Source organism: Elaeis guineensis, chromosome 10 (assembly GCF_000442705.2).
Source record: "Elaeis guineensis isolate ETL-2024a chromosome 10, EG11, whole genome shotgun sequence".
NCBI lineage: Eukaryota > Viridiplantae > Streptophyta > Magnoliopsida > Arecales > Arecaceae > Elaeis > Elaeis guineensis.
The window spans coordinates 74,536,064-74,559,338 of record NC_026002.2 but is presented as its reverse complement, the minus strand read 5'-3'; positions in this window follow the sequence as shown (position 1 = coordinate 74,559,338).

Genomic DNA, 23,275 nt, shown 5'->3' with positions numbered 1-23,275 from the left:
TACGAATAGGACGTATATCTGATGAAATATATCGATCTTAATAGAAAAAGAAAAATCCTATGTGATTCATGAGATTGAGTTCAGAAAATTTTTGATCGAAGCAAGTGTGAATACTAGAAAAGAATTTTTATAAAAAATTATAAATAAACTCGAGTCGAGCTAATCTTGAATATGACAGACGATGAGATTTGACGAGTTTTTTATGACGTCTATCTAGTCAGGACTCACCATAGAAAAATTGAATCATACAATAACAATATCTAAAAGTTTATTACTTTTATTTTACTAGGTTACCACTATATACTACTAGATGTCATTGATGGATCATGACACTCATCGAGCATCATCTTGATTATCGATAACCCTTGATGGATAGAGTTGGAATTATTCCAATCTATTGAAAAGAGTTTTAATGATATTTTGATGGAGATAAAAATATATATTACTATCAGACAGAATAAAACCTACGAGATCACACACAAAAGAGATTTTAACTAATAGAAATGTCGAATAGTGATTTTGAATCACAAAAAGATCCAATTATCAATGTGATTGATGATTGGACTGAAGGAACTAGATCTAGGGTTTCAGGGTTAAATCTTGAAACTTTTTTAAGATCAAGCAGCGGAAGACTAAAATAAATCAGAATTTATCTTATAAAATCAGAGAATCTCCAGATCTAAGATCCTATTATATGATTATTACATGGCATTAAATCAAAAATTAAAATATAAAGAGCAAGAACTACATGTTGATCATATCAACATGTTTCTATACTACATCTAATGTATGTAAAATATAATAGATCAGATCTATTATTTTGCAAGTTAGATGTTCTAACTTTACTGATCTGGGTTTGAGGATGATGTTGCGAGCTGCACATGCATTCGACCTCTAGGAGTCGTCCACACGAGCCTACGAATCACGATCAAAAATTCTGATCCAGAAAATCAGCATAGTATGCTAGTACTGCGCTGATCCTTCTTCGATGGTCGATCAGATGCCTCCTTCTTCTTGATTTGGATTCTTCCAAAGATGAGAAGTAGGAGAAGGAGTTTTAAATATGAGACATTCTCAGAAAACTCACAGATGGAGGAAGAGAAGAGGTGAACTCAGTAACCCTAGAAGAAAATCCTCTTCTTCTTCTCTTTGCTCTCACCTAGACACCTAGTTTTGTATCTATTATATCTCCATACCCCAACACTTTCTCTCTAATTTTCACACACCCCAAAGGCCTCTCAATGCTCTATGATCCATAAAAATTTCAAGAAGAAATTCATCTTAAATCATGAGATATGAAGAGTCCTTGTCTAGGTCAAATACCTAGTCAAGAAAAATCCAAACAGGGCAAGACAAGTGGTGCCCAACTCTTGGGCACCCCCTCCTTTTTTTTCTGCTATGGACCACCAGCAAAGGGTGCACAATATGTGCTATAAAAGCTACAAAAATTATAAAAAAAATTTGAGTAAAATCAGTATCATAAGAAAAGAGTTTTGATTTCCTAAAATTCTATTTCATAGAATTTGAAATCCAAACTAATTCCTACTGTGACTTGGTCCACAACTACATTCCATATAAGAGAAAAAGAGTGGAAAGCTTTGGGCATGTGTGAAAACCTGGGAGAGAAAATTTTGTCATACAAAATAAGAGAGAGGGGGCGGGGGGGGCTAAGGTGGCACAAGGTGGAATCCTAGTCTTACTAGGATTCAATTTCTGACTTGTTCAAATTTGATTTCTCAAACCAAATCAAATTAAAACTAAATTAATCAAATTAAAATAGATCTTAACCTAATTAAGAATCTAATTTAATTAGATTAAATTAGATTTAAATCTGATTTAATTTTTTAATCAAATTAGAAATTAGATTGACCCAAGTCCTAATTGAACTAGGACTAGTTTTTTCTTGCACTTGGCTTATCCAATAAACCAATTGGACTTCATCCAATCAAGCCCAAATCAAATCTAATTAAATCATATTCAATTAAACTTAATCTCAGCCCATTGGCTTAATCAAATTAAGTCAATTAGCAATCGAATTGCTAATCGATCCTCCTGCAACACTTGTACTAGGTTAAATGTCAATCGTATTGACCGTTTAACTCGAGAATGATTCTTAATCGTTGATTAACTATCTGATCGAATCGTGAACTCTAATGTGTATGACCTCATAGGTCTGAACCTAAGTTGGTAGCACAGAAATAAATTTTTGTACCAATCTAAGTGACCATCTAGCAATGGTACCCGACGGTCGGATAGGTCGAATGTGTAGAACAACATCCTTAGAATCCATGCGGATATAGTTTCCATATAATTCATCTTTTTGACCAAAATACTCATAGGACACCTCAGAGTTTCACTATCAACTCTGATCAGGTTGTCCACATTGTATTTCAAAATATCAAATTCATCTGATGGATTATCCTGGCCAAGTTTTTGCTAAATTGAAATACAGCGACTCATTCTTCTCCAACTCTTGGAGTGGTCAATCCCATCTTGATCACACTCTGACTTCGCAAGTACTTGACTGTGCCCAGAAACCTTCTGTCATTGAATTAGAAATTTAGTTAGTCCAGTACCAAAGCACAGTGAGTTGCTTGCAAGTCACTGAGGCGATCTCAGGTCTAAGGGATACTTATACCTATATCCCATCAGGGATATTCTTGATAGCAGAATACTCTGGAGTTGGTCACGTTCAATGACGATGTACCCTTACATCTCATCTGTATGCCATACTAGTATCTCCATCCTCTTTTGTTAAGAGGACAACCAACCCATATGGCCTACAGTGACCTATGCTCGATAGAAGCTGTCGTCCTTATTAATAGCCCATCATTTGATCGTGAATAGTTTTAAGGACTAATCGATAAATCCTCTCTTTATCAAACCTAAATAGTCCTAAGGACTTCATCACAACAATGGAGTTCATTAGAAGATGAAAACTTATAATGAAGATGCCAAAAATATATTTTATTTATTAATACATCAATTACAATACAAGGTTGCTCAACCGTCAACAGGTTGACGATTGGTTTTTGAGACATATTTTTCAATGACTCCCACTTGTCCTAAAGCCACTCGGCACAGTATCTAATACCCATCTTCGACTTGTGGTTGTCAAACTCCTTTATCGTCAGGACTTTAGTGAAGGAGTCGCCTAGGTTCTCCTTTCTATCAATCTTCTGAAGGTCGACGATACCTCGATCCATGATCTTTCGAACCAGATGAAAGCGGTGCAAAATATGCTTCGTCCACTAGTGTGCTTTGGGTTCCTTCGCCTGAGCAATGGCACCAGTACTGTCGCAGTACAGCAGGACCGGACCATCGAGGAAGGATTCTACTCTGAGCTCGGTGATGAATTTTCTCAGCCACATAGCTTCCTTCGTGACATCCGATGCTGTGATGTACTCTACCTCACAAACAGAGTCTACCACAGTATGCTGTTTGGAACTCTTTCAGCAGATGGCTCCATCATTCAGAGTAAAGATATAACCCGACACGCTTCTGCTGTCATCATGGTTAGATTGAAAGCTGGAGTCTGTGAACCCCACAAGTTTCAGATCCAACTCACCATAAACCAACCATTGGTCCTTAGTATTTCTCAAATACTTAAGGATGATTTTAACCACTTTTCAATAATTTTCTCTAGGATCAGATTGATATCTACTCACTACTCCTAGTGAGTATGCCATATCTGGCCTTGTACATATCATGACGTACATGATAGATCCCATGGTCGAAGCATATGAAACTCTACTCATATGCTCTCTTTCTCTTCAGGAGTTGTCAAACAATCTTTCTTAAAGAGAGAAATTTCATGGTCTATCGGTAGATAGCCCTTCTTGAAATTTTTCATGCTGAACCTCTTAAGCACAGTATCTATATATGTGGACTGAGATAATCTAAGCATCCTTTTAGATCTATCCCTATAGATCTTCATCCCTAGGATGTAGGATGCTTCATCCAAATTCTTCATAGAAAACTGCGATGACAACCAAACTTTTATTCCCTGTAGTGCGGGGATGTCATTCTCGATTAAGAGAATGTCATCCACGTACAAGACAAGGAATACCACAACTGGATCATTTGCCCATTTATAGATGCAAAGCTCTTCTTCGTTCTTAACGAAGCCATACATTTTGATCATCTTATCAAAATACATGTTCTAACTCCGAGAAGCTTGCTTCAATTCATAAATGGATCTCTGAAGCTTGCACACCTTGGACTCATCTGTGGATGTAAACCCCTCAAGTTGTATCATATACACCTCTTCGGTCAGCTCTCCATTCAGAAAAGTTATCTTTGCATCCATCTGCCAGATCTCATAATCCAGATGGGCAGCTATTGTAAGCATTATCCAAATGGATTTGAGCATTACCACAGGGGAGAACGTCTCGTTATAGTCAATACCATAATGTTGACGATATCCCTTGACAACCAGATAGACTTTATAGATCTCCACCTTTCTGTCTGCGCCCCTCTTCCTTTTGAAGATCCATTTACACCTAATGGGTTTAACCCCTTCAGGTGGGTCAACCAATGTCCATACATCGTGGACCTTCATGGACTCCATTTTGGATTTCATGGCTTCAAGCCATTTCTCAGAATCATGTCTCTGCATTGCATCCATATAGATGATCGGATCCTCATCGTTCTCATCGAGTTCGATGGGATCACCATCTCGAATCAAAAAACCGTAGTATCTATCCGACTGACGCGATACTCTATCGGATCGCCTTAATGGTGCAGGTACATTGGGCTTCGAATCTGATCTAATCAAATCCAACTCAGGTTCAGCTATTGATGTCGATCCTTCTACCTATTGAACTTCATCAAGTTCAATCTTAGAGGCAACGGTTCCTTCACCAAGGAACTCTTTTTCTAAAAAGATTGCCTTAAGGTTGACGAACACCTTTTATTCATCAGCATGGTAGAAAAAATATCCTTTGATCTTTTTGGAGTATCCTATAAATGTGCATTTGTCAGACCTAGGTCCAAATTTATCTGTAACTAACCGTTTGACATAGGCCGGGCACCCCCAGACCCTAAGGTGTGAAAGTACTGACTTACGTCCTGTCCATATCTCAGATGGAGTTTTAATTACAGACTTACTTGGAATCTTATTTTACAGATAATAGGTCGATTCGAGTGCATATCTCCAAAAGGATATCGACAAGCTGGTAAAATCCATCATGGATCGGACCATGTCTAACAGAGTCTGATTTCTCCTTTCAGACACACCATTATGCTGTGGTGTTCTTAGAGGAGTCCGTTGGGAGAGAATCCCATTCTCTCCTAGATATGTGAGAAACTCACCAAAAAGGTATTCTCCTCTTCGGTCAGACCGAAGAGTTTTAATACTCTTTCCAGTTTATTTTTCTACTTCACTTCGAAATCATTTGAACATTTCAAATGAATCCGATTTATATTTCATTAGATAGACATATCAATATCTGGATAGATCATCCGTGAAAGTGATGAAGTAGAAATACCACCTCTAGCACTTGTGCTCATGGGCCCACATACATCAATATGTACTAGGCCCAAGAGCTCAGTAGCTCTCTCACCTTTTTCAGTAAAAGGTGACTTGATCATTTTACCAAGAAGACAGGACTCACAGGTTGGAAGTGATTCACAATCACTGACTTCGAAGATTCTCTCTTGAGTCAATCTGTTTATCCTGTACTTATTTATATGACCTAGCTTACAGTGTCATAAGTAGATATCTGATATACTATCTAATCTAGGGTACTTGCTAGTAGAATAGACTACGTTAATAGGTTGTGATAACATATACACACCATTGTTCAAATGTCCATAAAAAATAATAACACTATTCATAATGATATTACAAACTTATTTCTTTATTGAAATTTTATAATCATTTTTGATCAGAAGGCCTACAAAAATAATATTTAAAAAAAAAATTGGAACAGAAATGACAATTATTAAGAACAACGGTATGGGACTCAAATACAAATTTCAAGATTCCTAATGCTAGAACTGGAATTGATCTTCCTTCTCCAACATTCAGGAACCTCTCGCCTTGCTCAAATCTCCTACTGACCTGTAACTCCTGCAACGAATTGCAAATATGGTAAGGGCTACCGGTATCCAATATCCAGTCAATTATATTACAAATAGAGAAATTGTAAGGAGTTATCATATAAATACCTTGCCCAGCAATAGCTTGCTTTTTTCTCTGCCTGTTCGGATCCAAAGAGGCAATGTACTGAGGATAGTTCTTCTTCCAGTGCCTCCGCTTCTTGCAAAAGAAGCATTCAACTTGACTCTTATTGGGCTTGATCTTTCTGGTCTGGCCCTGCACTGATGTCCCAGCCTGAACTTATACCTTCTTCATTTTCTTCTTCTTGTTCTTCTTTCCTTTCTCAAAGGGTCGAGAATCAGAAGACGAACCTCCCACTAAGTTCACCGACTACCGACTCTTTATGGAGTTGGTGATCCTTCTCAAAGTTCTGAAGCAACCCCAGTAACTCGTGGTAGTTTACTTCAGACTTTATCATTCTATAATGAGTGAGGAATGGGAGATAAGACTTAGGCAGCGAGTTTAGTATTGCATCTTTCCTAAGCTGCTCATGCAAGGAAAAGCCAAGCTTGCTCAAATGTTCCATCAGCTCGATCATGTACAATACATGATCAGTGACATAGGCACTATCCCGCATTTTGGCGTTGAAGATGGCACAACTAGTCTTGTGCCTTTCCACGTCATCGAGTGTGCCAAAGGCATCCTTCAATACTTGAAGCATGTCCTTTGGTTGAGTCGTCTAAAATCTGCGACTGAACTCATTGCTCATGGCAGCCAGCATAATGCAGCATACCGTGGTCCGATCATTGAGCCACTTCTGGTAAGTGTCTCTGACTGTTCCATGTTAATTGACAGCTGGCTCCTCAGGTTCAGGATCCATTATCACATATAGGATCCGTTCATGCTCCAAAACTATCTTCAACTTTCGGTACTAGCTACCAAAGTTGGGTCCCACCCACTTATCATTGTCCAACAATGATCAGAGCGATAGGAAAGTGGCCATATCTGCATAAAAAAAAATTATAGCCTAATTAGTAATTAATTTATTAATCTTAAAGATTTGAACTTTAATCAAAAGATTTCTTTCACTATTTTATTTGAATTGGTAGCCTTTACCTCTAATTCGAGAAATTATCCTAATTCCTTAGTGGATACTAGAATCCACTTAGACTGCATACAAGCCCAACTTTGGTTGGCCAACCCATATACATCTAAGAGTAGGTTCATAACCAATTATTTCTCTAAATAATTTTTAGTAATTTTAATTTTGCCCCAATCCCTAATCAGTAGGCTTTGGCTTCCACTGAAAAGGTCTAGTTAGGTCCAACCATTAACATGACCATACTTGGCCCATCTAGCCAATGAATGATTAGGCCCAACTTTGGTTGGCTAACCTAACCACCATTTAGAAAGATGCAGTCAAGAAATCATATTATGAATGATAATTCCATCAGTCGATAAGCACCAGGCCTTTGGGCCTCCAATGATTATCCAACTGATGGACCCATTATCATCCACTTAATGGGAGCCTATGATTTAGTTATCACCATAACTATTTCATTTTAAGGACCTGATAATTTTAGAAGATTTAATTGATTTAGAGGAGGATGTCAGATGAACCAGCTTATCTTGATCCTCCCACTGTCTTCACCAAGTCAGCTTAAGAGAGACCATTAAAAGGGCTGGTCTAGGAGCACCTAAATCAGTCACACTGATTTATCTAGCTGACATGGGTCAGTTTGAATAGTCAAGTGATCCGATCAAAATATAATTTCACCAAGAGGTCAGAAAAGTTCGATCGATGGGGGGTCTGCCAAAGCTTGCCTTAGACACCATTAGAAATGACCAGGTAAGCAGGCTGCCAATTAAAAACTACCGATTTGATTTATCTTAGATACCAACTGGTTTAATTAGTTTTGATTAGATCAACCTAACAGTTCATGCTAGACCGCTTAGCCAAAAATCAAGTCCATTTGGTTCTCGTTAAAGACATGGACTTGACCAACTATAACTATTGTAATTGATCTAGAGAATTCTTGACCTAATCTAAAACAACAATTGATTAGATTTAGTCAATTCTCTAATTAAGTCCATCTTTAATCTAACCTTAGGTCTAACCCAATTAATGGACCTAATTCTCACTAACCCAATGTGTTATGGTTTGTGTCTTAGGTTCTTCAATTCACAATCTTAGAACCTAATCAAACAACTTCTTAATTTTCAATTAAGTTTTGGACTGAGGGTGGGGTTTGGCTTTTTGAAAATAATTTTCATGTTTGTAAAATATTTTTACAACATGATTCTACCAACCAAGTTGTATGTTTGATTCATAATCAAAATGCAAGTAAAATAAGCAGAAAACTACTTTAGATCTAATCTAAACAGGTTCATGTAATTGAAACAATTTCAACTTTAAACTGCGTAAATTTTTCAAACAAATATATAATGGTTCTTTGCGCAGAAATTATTAATAAAAAAATTTTATTTTAGATTTAAATATCTTTTAAATCTAATAAATTATAAATTTAATCTAATAAATTTATGATTAAAGATAGATCTACACGAACTAGGACAACCTTTGCACTATAAGGGATAAACCTTACAGCAGGACAACCTATAGTTCATGATTGATCTAAAAATTTTAATTTTAAATTTAATAATTAATTTATAAATTAAATCTAATCTAAAAAATAATTTAAATATGTATAAATAATTATGTAATAAACAACCTAGGCTCTGATACCAATTGAAGGAACTAGATCTAGGGTTTCAGGGTTAGATCTTGAAATTTTTTCAAGATCAGGCAGCGAAAGACTAAAATAAATCAAAATTTATCTTATAAAATTAGAGAATCCCTAGATCTAAGATCCTATTACATGATTATTATATGATATTAAATTAAAAATTAAAATATGAAGAGCAAGAACTACATGTTGATCATATCAACATGTTTCTATACTACATCTAATGTATGTAAAATATAATAGATCAGATCTATTACCTTGCAAGTTGGACATTCTAACTTTGCTGATCTGAACTTGAGAATGATGTTACGAGCTGCACATGCATCCGGCTTCTAGGAGTCATCCACACGAGCCCACGAATCACGATCAGAAGTTCTGGTCCAAAAAATCAGCACAATATGCTAGTACTATGCTGATCCTTCTTCGATGGTCGATCAGATACCTCCTTCTTCTTGATTTGGACTCTTTCAAAGATGAGAAGTAGGCAAAGGAGTTTTAGATGTAAGAAACTCTTAGAAAACTCACAGATGGAGGAAGAAAAGAGGTGAACTCAGCAACCCTAGAAGAAGATCCTCTTCTTCTTCTTTTTGCTCTCACCTAGACACCTAGTTTTGTGTCTATTATATCTTCACTCTCCAACACTCTTTCTCCATAATTTTCATATGTCCTAAATATATCTTAATGCTCTATAATCCATAAAAATTTTAAAAAGAAATTCTTCTTAAATCATGAGATATGAAGTGTCCTTGTCTAGGTCAAATACCTAATCAAGAAAAATCCAAACAGGGCAAGACAAGTGGTGCCCAACTCTTGGGCGCCCCCTCCTTTTTCTACCATGGACCACCAGAAAAGGGCACACAATATGTGCCACAAAAGTCATGAAAATTCTAGAAAAAATTTGGATAAAATCAGTGCCATAAGGAAAGAATTTTGGTTTCCTAAAATTCTATCTCATAGAATTTGAAATCCAAACTAATTCCTACTTTGACTTGGTCCACAATCACATTCTATATAAGATAGAAAGAGTGAAAAGCTTTGGGTGTGCATGAAGGCTTGAAAGAAAAAGTTTTGTCACACAAAATAAGAGAGAGTGGGCGTGGGGGGCTAAGGTGGCACAAGGTGGAATCCTAGTCTTACTAGGATTCAATCTATGACTTGTTCAAATTTGATTTCTCAAACCAAATCAAATCAAAATCAAATCAATCTAATTAAAATAGATCTTAAGCTAATTAAGAACTTAATTTAATCAGATTAAATTAGATTTAAATCTAATTTAATTTTTTAATCGAATTAAAAATTAGGTTGATCCAAGTCCTAATTGAACTAGGACTAGTTTTTTCTTACACTTGGCTTATCCAATAAATCAATTGGACTTGATCCAATCAAGTCTAAATCAAATCTAATTAAATCATATTTAATTAGACTTAATCTCAGTGTATTGGCTTAATCAAATTAAGCTAATTAGCAATCAAATTGCTAATCGATCCTCCTGCAACACTTGCACTAGATTAAATATCAATCGTATTGATCGTTTAACCTTAGAATGATTTTTAATCATTGATCAACCATCCGATCAGATCATGAACTCTAATGTGTATGACCTCATAGATCCGAACCTAAATCGATAGTACAAAAATAAATTTTTATACGAATCAAAGTGACCATCTAGCAATGGTACCCGACAATCGGATAGGTCGAATGTGTAGAACAACATGCTTGGAACCCATGCAGATATAGTTTCCATATAATTCATCTCCTTGACCAAAATGCTCATAGGATACCTTAGAGTTCAACTGTCAACTCTGATCAGGTTGTCCATATTGTATTTCAAAATATCAAATCCATCTGATGGATTATCCTGGCCAAAGTTTTGCTAAATTAAAATACAGCGACTCATTCTTCTCCAACTCTTGGAGTGGTCAATTCCATCTTGATCATACTCTGACTTTGCAAGTACTTGACTGTATCCAGAAGTCTTCCATCACTGAATTAAAAATTCAGTTAGTTCAGTACCAAAGCACAGTGAGTTGCTTGCAAGTCACTGAGGCGATCTCAGGTCTAAGGGACACTTATACCTATATGCCATCAGAGACATTCTCGACAGTAGAATGCTCTGAAGTTGGTCATGTTTAATAATGATGTACCTTTACATCTCATCTGTATGCCATATCCATGTCTCCACACTCTTTGGTTAAGAGGACAACCAACTCATTTGGCCTACAGCGATCTATGCTCGATAGAAGCTGTCGTCCTTATTAACAGCCCATCATTTGATCGTGAATAATTTTAAGGACTAATCAATAAATCCTCTCTTTATCAAACCTAAATAGTCCTAAGGACTTCATCACAATAACGGAGTTCATTAGAAGATAAAAATTTATGATGAAGATGCCAAAAATATATTTTATTTATTAACAAATCAATTACAATATAAGATTGCTCAACCGTCAACAGATTGATGATTGGCTTTTGAGATATATTTTCTAACATGAACTAATATGTAAAAGTTATATGAAAGACTTGTCAAGAGTTAGTAAGTTATAGGAGGACTTAATTGTAATTATTGCTAATTTTTTGATTTGATCAAATATGAATCGATTTAAATCAGATCTAATCTGATTAGATTTAACTTAATTTAGGTTTTCTAGTCCAAATAAGATTTGAACTTAATTTCTAGTTGGATTTGATTCAATTTAAATTCAAATTAGATTCGAATCAGATTGAAATTGAATTAAGAAACTAAAGTCCCATTAGACTGGGACTCTCTTTCCTTATCCATACCCTAAAGGAGATCTCACGCCCCATATATCTCATGCCAAAATAGTTTTGTGCATGGAGAAAAAAGTTGCACAAAAAGAAGAGGCACTAAAAGGTGTGAGGTGGCAATACAAGAGTCCTTCTCATGGACTCTTAACAAATCTAACCCTAACTAACTCATATTTAAAAGGAGATAAGGGGGTGCCTTTAAGGGTATCTCACGATGATCTTGAGAAGGGTGTGGTGTTAGAAAAATAGGGAGAGAGGCGTGCGGTGTTTTATGGAGTGGCACACATGAAGAAAGACATGAGGTTGCTCCTTTCTTTCTTACAACCAAGAGTTGGTTGTCAAGGTATCTTCTCCCTCCCTCTCTCTCTCTTTTGTCCAAGAGTTGGATGTGGGCTTTCCTCTCTCTTCTCCTCCACAGATGTTCAAGAGTTGGACATACTTCTTCCTCTTTTTCTCTTCCATAATCAATCTAAGAGTTGGACGGAAAAAAAAGGAAAGATATTGGATCTCTTGTTCTTTTAAGATATTCTTCTTTCTCTTGAGAAGAGAAAAAAAAATAGATGAGATCTGATTTCTTGATCCTCCTATGGATTTTTTTGATTTTCTTGAGAAGAAAATCAAAAGAGATAAAAGATTTGATAATCTAAGCAATGATCTTTGTAAGAGAGCTGTATCCCTGTGACATCAAAATCTTCTGATCAGATCAGTCTCGTGTGAATACTTGTAGAGGTTAGACACTTATGTGACTTTAAAAAGATCTTGAAGATATCCATAGATCATCAGATCACAGCTTTAACAGACTATAAAGATATCCATGCATCATCGGATCACGGTGAAGATCTATCCGCACAAAGATAAAAATTAGAGTTTTATTTTTATTTAAATCTTAATCTTGTACATATGATGATGCTTGACTTTATGTTGAGATATGATCTCTATGCATGTTTGATTAGATTAGATCTAATTAGAGATTTATTTTAACATCATTCTGACATAAGGTTATCCTAGTATAATATTGATACGTTATGTTGTATAGTTATCCTAGAATGATGTTGAAAAATTTTAAAATTTTCTTTCACTATGTATTCATAAATTTTTATAATTTTTGCATGTATACTGGATCACCATGCGATGGTATTTTCTAACAGTGGTATCAGAGCCATCTCATTATTGTAATATTAAAATTAGATTTCAGATCTAAAAATTATTTTCAAATATAAAATTATGAATGATTATGGAAAGAAGATGGAGCTCAAGATCTAAAAATTATTTTCAAATCTAAAAATCTGAATGATTGAAATTCATATGATAGATTTTATGATCTAAAAATCTATTTTTAGATCTAAAATTTAAATTATTTTATGTTCATGCAATATTTTTAAGATTTAAAAATTATTTTAAGATCTAAAAATCTGATTTTTTATATTCATGCATCCATAATTTTGATATTTAATTTTTATATGATGTGAATCCTGTTAAATCTGAATTTATCTTTATTATATATTCATGCTGTTGGAAATTATGTTCTAAAACTAATTATTTGATGATTGAGTTCATCTTTGTATATGAATTATTATTTAATAAATAAAAATTATTTTGATATTTTTCATTACAAAGTTACATCTTTCTTGAACTCTTGTACTGTGTGAAGTCCCTAGAACAATGTTAGTGTACGATAAAGAGAAGATTTATCGTATAGTTCTTAAACATATTCGCGATCAAATGATACGTCATTATGGGATAATGACGTTTATCGAGTGGAGATCATTGTGTACCATATAGGTTAGTTGTCTTCTTAACTAAAGAGTGTGGTGACACTGGTATGGCATACAGGTGAGATGTAGAGATACACCGTCACTGAACAAGTGACTCACTTACTGAGCATTCTGCTGTCAAGAGCTGCTCACAAAATATATGGATATAAGTGTCCTTCAGATCTGAGATCACTATAGTGATTTACAAGCAACTCACTGTATTTTTATGTCGGACTATCTAAATTTCTAATACAATGACAGAAGGCTACTGGGTACAGTCAAGTACTTGCGAAGTCTGTGCGTGGATCAAGATGGGATTGACCCCTCTGGATTATTGAAGTTGATGTATCATCGTATTTCAATTTAGTAAAGCCTTAGCCAGGATAATTCATGAGATGGATTTGAAAGGTTGAAATATAATACGGATGAAGCAATCTCAGTTGACAGTTAACCTAAGACCATCCTAGAGCATTCAGGATCAAAAGGATGAATTATGCAGTAACCATGTGTATGAATTTTGAAATATTTTTTTATGATAATTCAACCTATCTGGACATCGAAAATCATTGCTAGATAGTATCTCGATTAGTGTAGGAATTGATTCCTGTGCTATCGACTTAGTATTTGAACCTATAGGGTCATGCACACAAGTCAGAAAAAGTAGAAAAGAATTGATCTATGTTTATATGTTCAATTTGAAAGTACTTGACTTGATTGAACATATAAGTTAACTTGATTGAAAATTAAGTTATGGGTCAAATGGGATTGAAGAGTTGACTATGTCTAGCTAGCACTACACATGAGGTTCAGATTCAATCCCGAGGATGAATAGTTTCTAATCTATGATTCATGGAACATATAAAAGATTGAATTTAAGTACTAATTAATTTTAGATTAGATCTAAATTAATTAGACTTAAATAGATTTAAAATTCAAATTAGACTTGGTACAAAAGTCCTAAAGAGTTTAGGATTAATAACCTTTCGAAATTATTTTGAACCAGCTTCGAATCGGACCTATTTTGGATGAGATATGAGTATTCCTACTTGCACTGAGAATACCCCCTCATGAAGCACGATCAAAATCTGATTTAGTGCTTATTTGGGGCATTCCAAGTGGGTGTGAGAGTGGGTGTAAGTTGATTATCATATGTGATGACAATTATATCTTATATAGGAATCATTCTTTCATGGGTATTGGATCAATTCAAATCAGATTTGAATTAGGAGTCCTAATCCCATTGGATCATGAGAATCATCTATAATTATAGAGGGTCTCTACCTATGGATAGCAATAGCAATAGCATAGCAAATAAAACAGATCGAGAGAAGAGAGAAAGAGAGAGAGAGGTCCCTTCCTTCCTTAGGCCTCTCCCCTTGTTGCTGCCCCTCTTCCTTTGGGTGTGGGGTCTCTTTGAGCATCCCATCTGCTAGTGTGAGTAGTCACAATAGCATATCTCATCTCTCAATTGATTGCGTTACAAAGCCAATTGAATTGAAGTTCATCCTGCTTTCCTGCGGTATTTGACATACATGCGAAGTAGAGGATCTGCACATTCAGATCTCCACGAAGATTTATATCAGATAATTTGAGATTTGATCTCTGTTCTACTATGTTTCAGGTAAAAATTTGATCATTAAATAAGTAAAATATTAAAAAAAATTTAGATGCAACCTGGGCATCCTGAAGGAAAATTATTTTCCTTTCCTTTCAATTGGTATCAGAGCAGGCCTGAAATATATACATGTAAAATAAAATTTTTTAAGACTATTTACATAAGATATAGTTAAATTTTTTTGTAAGATATTAAATCTAATTTAAATATATTTATATAAAATTTTTGATCTAATTTTGATTGGATTAGAAGTGCCTAATTAATAGTTGATTGAGGTTGTTATAAATCTGTTATAATAAAATTCTACTGTTGCTGAATTTTTTATAAAAAAATAATATGAATTAAAATTTATTTTAAATTTATTTTAATATAATTTTAATAATATTATTTTTTTATGAAGTGAGATTTATTTCAGATTTAAATTAGATCTATTTTGATGGATATTTAGATCTGAATCCTATCATAATTCAGTACTGTACGAAAATAGATTTTATTATAAATTAATTCTTTATATATTTATATTTATATCTAATTAATTTTTTATTTGATATCAAATCTAAAATTAGTATTTCATAATCAGTATAAGATATGTTTCAGATTTGATATGATGTATATGATGCATCAAATCTAATTAGATTAGATGAAGAATATAATTGATAAGATCAAGGATATGCTCATAATACAAAATAGTTTTATCAATAATTGCATGTTGATGTAATTATATATAAAATTAGATTTTGGATCTTAGTAGCCTAGTACTCGAATTGATGAGATCACCAGACCATCCGGTCATAGGAGATTGAAGAGATTAATCTCTCTTTTACCTATTCGATGGGTTCTCTTATGATGTGTAGGGATGGTCATAGGAGATTGAAGAGATTAATCTCTCTTTTACCTATTCGATGGGTTCTCTTATGATGTATAGGGATGTCATTGTGATCTGATTTCATGAAGAAGAAAAGTGAATAGATTTTTATATATTATTTTGATCATAAATATATTTAGATTAGATCTAAAATAATTTATGATTCATTACAATAAGATAAAATTCAGATATAAAATTATTTTAGATCTGAATTATATGTTGCATATGATATAATTGATATTGATCTAAAAGTTGTCATGATACATAAAATGTATGAATGAAGTTTATATCATATCTATGTATGTTTAATTGTGAAACATATTATGAAAATTATTTTCATATGTTGAAACATATGGTATGCTTCACCTGAAATTCTTGTAGAATAGTTCTACAAACTGAAACACACGTTTCACACACTTAATTTAGAATTAAGTTTTAATGATCTAGATTTAAAAATTAAAAATTATTAAGATACCACATAATATGATGGATAAAGGGTTAGTATGAATCAGATCCTTCTAATGGGTTAGACCTAGGGTTAGAAATACATATGGATCAAGTAGAGAAATTGATTAAATCTATCAAGTATTGAATTAGATTAGGTCAGTATTTCTCTAAATCAATCTCAATAGCTAAAGTTTGATTAAGTCCATATGTTTGATCCTAATAAATGGACCATGATCATGGCTCCGTGATTGAGCCCGAATCTTCTAGTGTGTCCAATCAAAACTAATTAATCAGTTGGTGTCTAAGGTAAGTTTGGCAGATTCGATCAAGTGGTTTTTAATTAGGAGCTATTCACCTAGATGCATCTACGGTGAGTTAAGGGCAGATCTCTCTCGTTGATCTCACTTATTTGACCAATATAGTAGATTATGTTTTGATTAGATCACTAGTCGATTCATGCAGACCCATGCCATTAAGGTGAATCAGTGTGACTGATTTAGGTGTCTTTAGACCAGCTTGTGTTTAATCCTTTACATGACTTGGTGAAGTCAGTGGGAGGATTTACAGCTTGCAGGTCGACTTCTTCTCTTTTTCTCAGATCAATTAGATCAAATTTTCTAAATTATTAGGTCCATAAAGTGATAAAGTTATGAGATAACTTGATCATTGTTTCTCATTAAAGTGTGTGATCATGAGTCCAATATTCTAAATAGGCATTGGAGGTGCCACACGCCTGGTGTTTATTATATATTAAAATTATCATTCATCAAATGACCATCATAATATACCTTCAGATCAATGCTCAGGTTGGTCGAGCCACACTCAGATCTGGACATCCGTTTGTTGGATACACTTGGTGTGTCATATTAATGGTTGGACCTAATCAAAATTTTTAGTGGAGGCACCGCACGCCTGCTGAAGAGATACCTGGGGCAGAATCCATTGCTAGAAGTTATTTAGAAAAATAATTGGTTATGAACCTACCCATGGATGCACTAGGGTTGGCCGAGCCACACTTGGGCCTGAATGCTGTCCGTGTGGATTCTAGTACCCACTAAAAAATTAATGTAATTCCTTGAGTTGAAGGTAGAGGCTATCAATTCGTTAAAAATAGTAGGAGAACCTTTAGACTAAAGTCCATATCTTCAAGATTAAAAATAATTCGTAAACTAATAGGCTAGTATTTTCTCCTTTCAATTATGGCCAATATATTATCCTTCTATACGCTGTTGGATAGTGACAAGCTCACCAGACCCAACTTCAATAGCTGGTATCAAAAATTGAAGATCGTGTTGGAGTATGAAAAGATTTTATATGTCCTTACGGATCAGGCATCTAAAGAACCTACAGTCAATGCTCCTCGTGCTGCGAGAGATACTTACATGAAGTGGCTCAATGACTGCACGACTGTGCGTTGCATAATGAGGATAGCTATGAACAATAAACTTAGTCGTAGTTCGAGGATACATAGCCTGAGGAGATGATTCAAATATTGAATGAGTCTTTCGGCACCCCTGAGGATGCGGAGAGACATAAAATCTTCTGTGCAGTATTCAATGCCCATATACGAGAGGGAGCTTCAGTCATCGATCATGTATTGTACATGATTGAGCAGATTGAACGTTTTAGCAAACTTGACTTTCCATTGCATGAACAGTTAGGTAAGGATGCTATCCTTAATTCGCTATCAAAATTCTACCTACTCTTTCTTAGTCATTATAGAATGATGAAGCCTACGGTAAACTACCATGGTTTGCTAGGATTACTGCAGATTTTTGAGAAGGATCACTAGCTCTAGAAAGAGCTAATAAATTTAGCGGGAGGTTCATCTGCAGGGCGTCGATCCTCTAGGAGAGGAAAGAAGAAAAAGGTGCAGAAATTCCATGCTGCTGATCTCAAGCAGAGCAAACCGTCAAAAATTGACAAGAGCTAGATAGAATACTTCTTCTGTAAGAAGCTGGATCATTGAAAAAAAATTGTCCTACTTATATAGCCACCCTTGACCCAAACAGGCTTAAGAACAAGAGAAAGAGGTAAGTGGTTGCTTCACAAGGTATTTATATGATAACACCTTATAATTTCTCTGTTTGTGATACTACTATCTAGGTATTGGATACTAGAAGTCCTATTAATATATGTAATTCGTTGCAGGGACTACAGATAAGTAAAAAATTTTGGGAGGACGAGCGGTTTCTTAACATTGGAGATGGAAGCCTTGTTTCAGTTCTGGTCTTGGAAACTTTGCAGCTTGTCTTTGAGTCCAGTAGTGTCATGTTGGATGATTATCATTATTGTCCCTCCTTTATGATGAATGTCATCTCGTAGACCTTTTGACCAAATTTGGTTACAAGTTTATAATAAAGGATGATTTTTGTGATATCATTATGAATGATACTATAATTATACGTGGATAATTGAAACATGACATATACATAATATCACGGTCTGTTAGTATAATGTACACATCCAATAAATGCCCCAAAATAGATAATGTTAGTGAATCCTACCTTTGGCATTGTGGGCTTGGTCATGTGAATAAGAATAGGATTGACAGGTTGATCAAGAAATGTATCCTTGAGATAAATGATTGTGAATCATTGCCTACCTGTGAGTCCTGTCTAGTTGGTAAGATGACTAAGTTACCTTTTAAGAGAAAAGATGAAAGAACCAACGATGTGCTAGGTCTAATACATACTGCTGTATACGGGCCTATAAACATAAGTGTCAGAGGAGGATACTACTACTTCATTACATTTATAGATGATCTATCGAGGTATGGGTATATTTATTTTATGAAGCATAAGTCATAATCATTTGAAATATTCAAACGATTCTGTGCTAAAGTAGATAAATAAACTGAAAAGAGTATTAAGATCCTTCAGTCAGACTGAGGAGGTGAATACCTTATCAGTGAGTTCCTGACATATCTGAAAGAGAATGAGATTCTCTCACAATAGACCCTTCTTGGAACACCACAACATAATGGTGTATCTGAGAGGAGGAATCGAACCTTGTTAGATATGGTTCGATCCATGATAAACTTTTTCAGTCTGTCAATCTCTTTTTGGGGATATGCTCTAGAAACTGCCAGCTACATTTTGAATAAGGTGCCCAGCAAGTCTGTCAATAAAATTTCATATGAGATATGGACTGGGCGCAAGCCAGTACTCTCACACCTTAGGGTCTGGGGGTGTCTAGCTTATGTCAAGCATTTAAAGATAGATAAGCTTGGACCGAAGTCTGATAGATGCATGTTTGTAGGGCATCCAAAAAAAATTAAAGGGTACTACTTCTATCTCGTTGCAGAACAAAAGGTGTTTGTTAGCAACCGAGCAGTCTTTTTGGAAAAGGAGTTCCTTGGTGAAGGAGCTAATGCCTATAAAATTAAACTTGATGAAGTTTATGAGGTGGAAGGATCGAAATATATAGAATTGAATTCGATTAGTGAATTAAATCTAGAGCCAGTAGAGGCACCATTAAGGAGATCCGGTAGAGTACCACGTCAGTCGGACAGATACTATGATTTTTGATCCGGAACGGTGATCCCATTGAATTTAATGATAACGATGAGGATCTGATCACCTATATGGAGGCCATGCAAAGGTCTGATCCCAAAAATAGCTTGAGGCCATGAAGTCTGAGATGGAGTCCATGGAGATCAATAGTGTATGGACACTAGTTGATCCGTCTGAAGGGATAAAACTCATAGGGTGTAAATAAATTTTCAAAAAGAAAAGATGAGCAGACGGAAAGATAGAGACCTATAAAGCCTGTCTAGTTGCCAAGGGTGACCATCAGCATTATGGTATTGACTATGATGAGATATTTTCTCCTGTGGCAATGCTCAAGTCCATCCGGATTATGCTTGCTATCGCTGCAAACTTAGATTATGAGATTTGACAAATGGATGTCAAAATCACTTTCCTTAATGAGGAGCTGGAAGAAGAGGTGTATATGATACAACCTGAAAGGTTCACATCCACAGATGAGTCGAAAGTGTGCAAGCTGAAAAGGTCTATTTATGGACTTAAACAGACATTGAGGAGTTAGAACATGTATTTTGATAGATTAAAATGTATGGCTTCGTTAGGAACGGAGAAGAGCCTTGCATCTGCAAGTGGACTTTCGATTCTGTGGTCATTTTTCTTATGCTGTATGTGGATGACATACTGTTACTAGAAATGATATTTTGATTTTGCAGAGTGTGAAGCTGTGGTTATTATCACAGTTCTCTATGAAGAACTTGGAAGAAGCATCCTACATCCTAGGGATGAGATCTATAGGGATAGATCCAGAAAGTTGTTTGGATTGTCCCAATCCACGTACATTGGTACCTTGTTGAAGTGGTTCAACATAGATAATTTCAAGAAAGACTATCTTTCGATAAGCCATGGAATTACTCCTTCCAAGAAGGATTGTCTGACAACTCCTGAGGAGAGAGATTGCATGAGTAGAATACTATATGCTTCGACTGTAGGATCTATCATATATGCTGTGACATGTACGAGGTCGGATGTGGCCTATTCATTAGGGATAGTGAGTAGATACCAATCAGATCTAGGTGAGAAATATTGGACAATTGCAAAAGCAATTCTTAAATATTTGAGAAATACTAAAGACTAATAGCTTATCTATGGAGACTCTGATCTGAACTTGTAGAATATACTGATTCTAATTTTCAGTCAGATTGTGATGACAGCAGAAGCGTGTCAGGCTATGTATTTATCTTGAATGGAGGAGCTATTTGCTGGAAGAGTTTCAAACAACATACTGTGGGCCGATTCTATATGCAAAGCAAAATACATTGCTGTATCGGATGCAGCATGTTCTGTACCGCTATCACCTGATATGAGAGATCATAAACCGAGATGACGTCAAGCTTCAGAAGATCGACGAAAAGGAGAACCTAGCCGATCCCTTCACTAAAGCTCTCAGGATCAAAGAGTTCGATGACTTCAAATAAAAGATGGGTATAAATACTGCCCTGATTGGCTTTAGTCCAAGTGAGAGTTGTTGAAAATTGTGTCCTAAAATTAATTATTTGATGATTGAGTTTATCTTTATATATGAATTATTATTTAATAAATAAAAATCATTCTAATATTTTTCATCATAAAGTAATATCTTTCTTGAACTCTTGTACTGCGATGAAGTCCCTAGAACTATGCTAGTGTATGATAAAGAGATGATTTATCGTATAGTTCTTAAATATGTTCGCGACCAAATGATACGTCATTACAGAATAATGATATTTATCGAGTGGAGGTCATTGTGTGTCATATGGATTGGTTGTCCTCTTAACCAAGGAGTGTGGTGACACTGGTATGACATACAAGTGAGATGGAGGGGTACATCGTCACTGAACAAGTAATTCACCTGCTGAGCATTCTGCTATCAAGAGTTGCTCGCAAAATATATGGATATAAATATCCTTCAGACTTGAGATCACCATAGTGACTTGCAAACAACTCACTGTGCTTTGATGCCGAACTATCTGAATTTCTAATGCAGTGATGGAAGGCTACTGGGTACCGTCAAGTACTTGCGAAGTCTGTGCATGGATCAAGATGAGATTGACCCATTCGAATTATTGGAGTTAATGTATCGTTATATTTTAATTTAGTAAAGTCTTGGCCAAGATAATCCATGAGATGGATTTGAAAGGTTGAAATACAATACGGATGAAGCAATCTCGGTTGACAGTTAACTTGAGACCATCCTAAAGCATCCAGGGTCAAAAGAATGAATTATGCGGTAACCATGTGTATGGGTTCTAGAATATTCTTTTATGATAATTCGATCTATCTGGACATTGGAAATCATTGCTAGATGGTATCTTGATTAGTGCAGGAATTGGTTCCTGTGCTACCGGCTTAGTGTTTGAACTTATGGAGTTACGTACATAAGTCAAACAAAGTAGAAAGGAATGGACCTTTGTTTATATATTCAATTTGGAAGTACTTGATTTGATGGAATATATAAGCTAATTTGATTGAGAATGAAGTTATGGGTCAAACGAGATTGAAGAGTTGACTATGTCTAGCTAGCACTACACATGAGGTTCAGGTTCGATCTTAGGGATGAACAGTTCTGATCTATGATTCATGAAACATATGAAATATTGAATTTAAGTACTAATTAATTTCAAATTAAATCTAAATTAATTAAACTTAAATGGATCTAAAATTTAAGTTAGACTTGGTACAAAAGTCTTAAAGAGTTTGGGATTGACAGCCTTTCGAAATTATTTCGAACCAGCTTTGAATCAGACTTGTTTTGGATGAGATATGAGTATTCCTATTTGCACTAGGAATACCCCCTTATGAAGCACGATCAAAATCTGGTTTGGTGCTTATTTGGGGCATCCCAAGTAAGTATGGGAGTGGGTGCAAGTTGATTGTCTTATGTGATGACAAATATGTCTCATATAGGAATCCTTCTTTCATGAGTATTGAATCAATTCAAAATTAGATTTGAATTAAGAGTCCTAAATCTCATTGGATCATGAGAATCATCTATAAATAGAGAGGATCTCTATCTATGGATAGCAATAGCATAGTAAACCAAATCAGATTGAGAGAAGAGAGAAAGAGAGAGAGAGGTCCCTACTGTTGCTCCTTGAATTGATTTTGATGATTACAAAGCATTTGAGGAGGTTACTAACGATTTTGATTTGGGAAAAAAATTTATTATATTTTAGAGGTAAAATCATAATTTTATCAACTCCTAATTCGGAAGCCTCAAGAACAAGAACAAAAGATGTGTAATCTATTGGAGGCAATTTCAATATTTTTGGATGTGTATTTTGTAAGAAAATCAGGTTTATGTATTTGAGTCGACCCCATGAGTCGACTCATGGCAAAAAGGGCTGAACGGCACGCTAAATTTTTTGGCTGGCACACTCTGTGAGTCGACCCCATGAGTCGACCCCTGAGCATGAGTCGACCCTATGAGTCGACCTTTGTTACTCTGTAGGCCAAAATTTCAGAAATAGTTATTTTCTATTCTGTGCCACAGAAGTCAACCCTATGAGTCGACTCA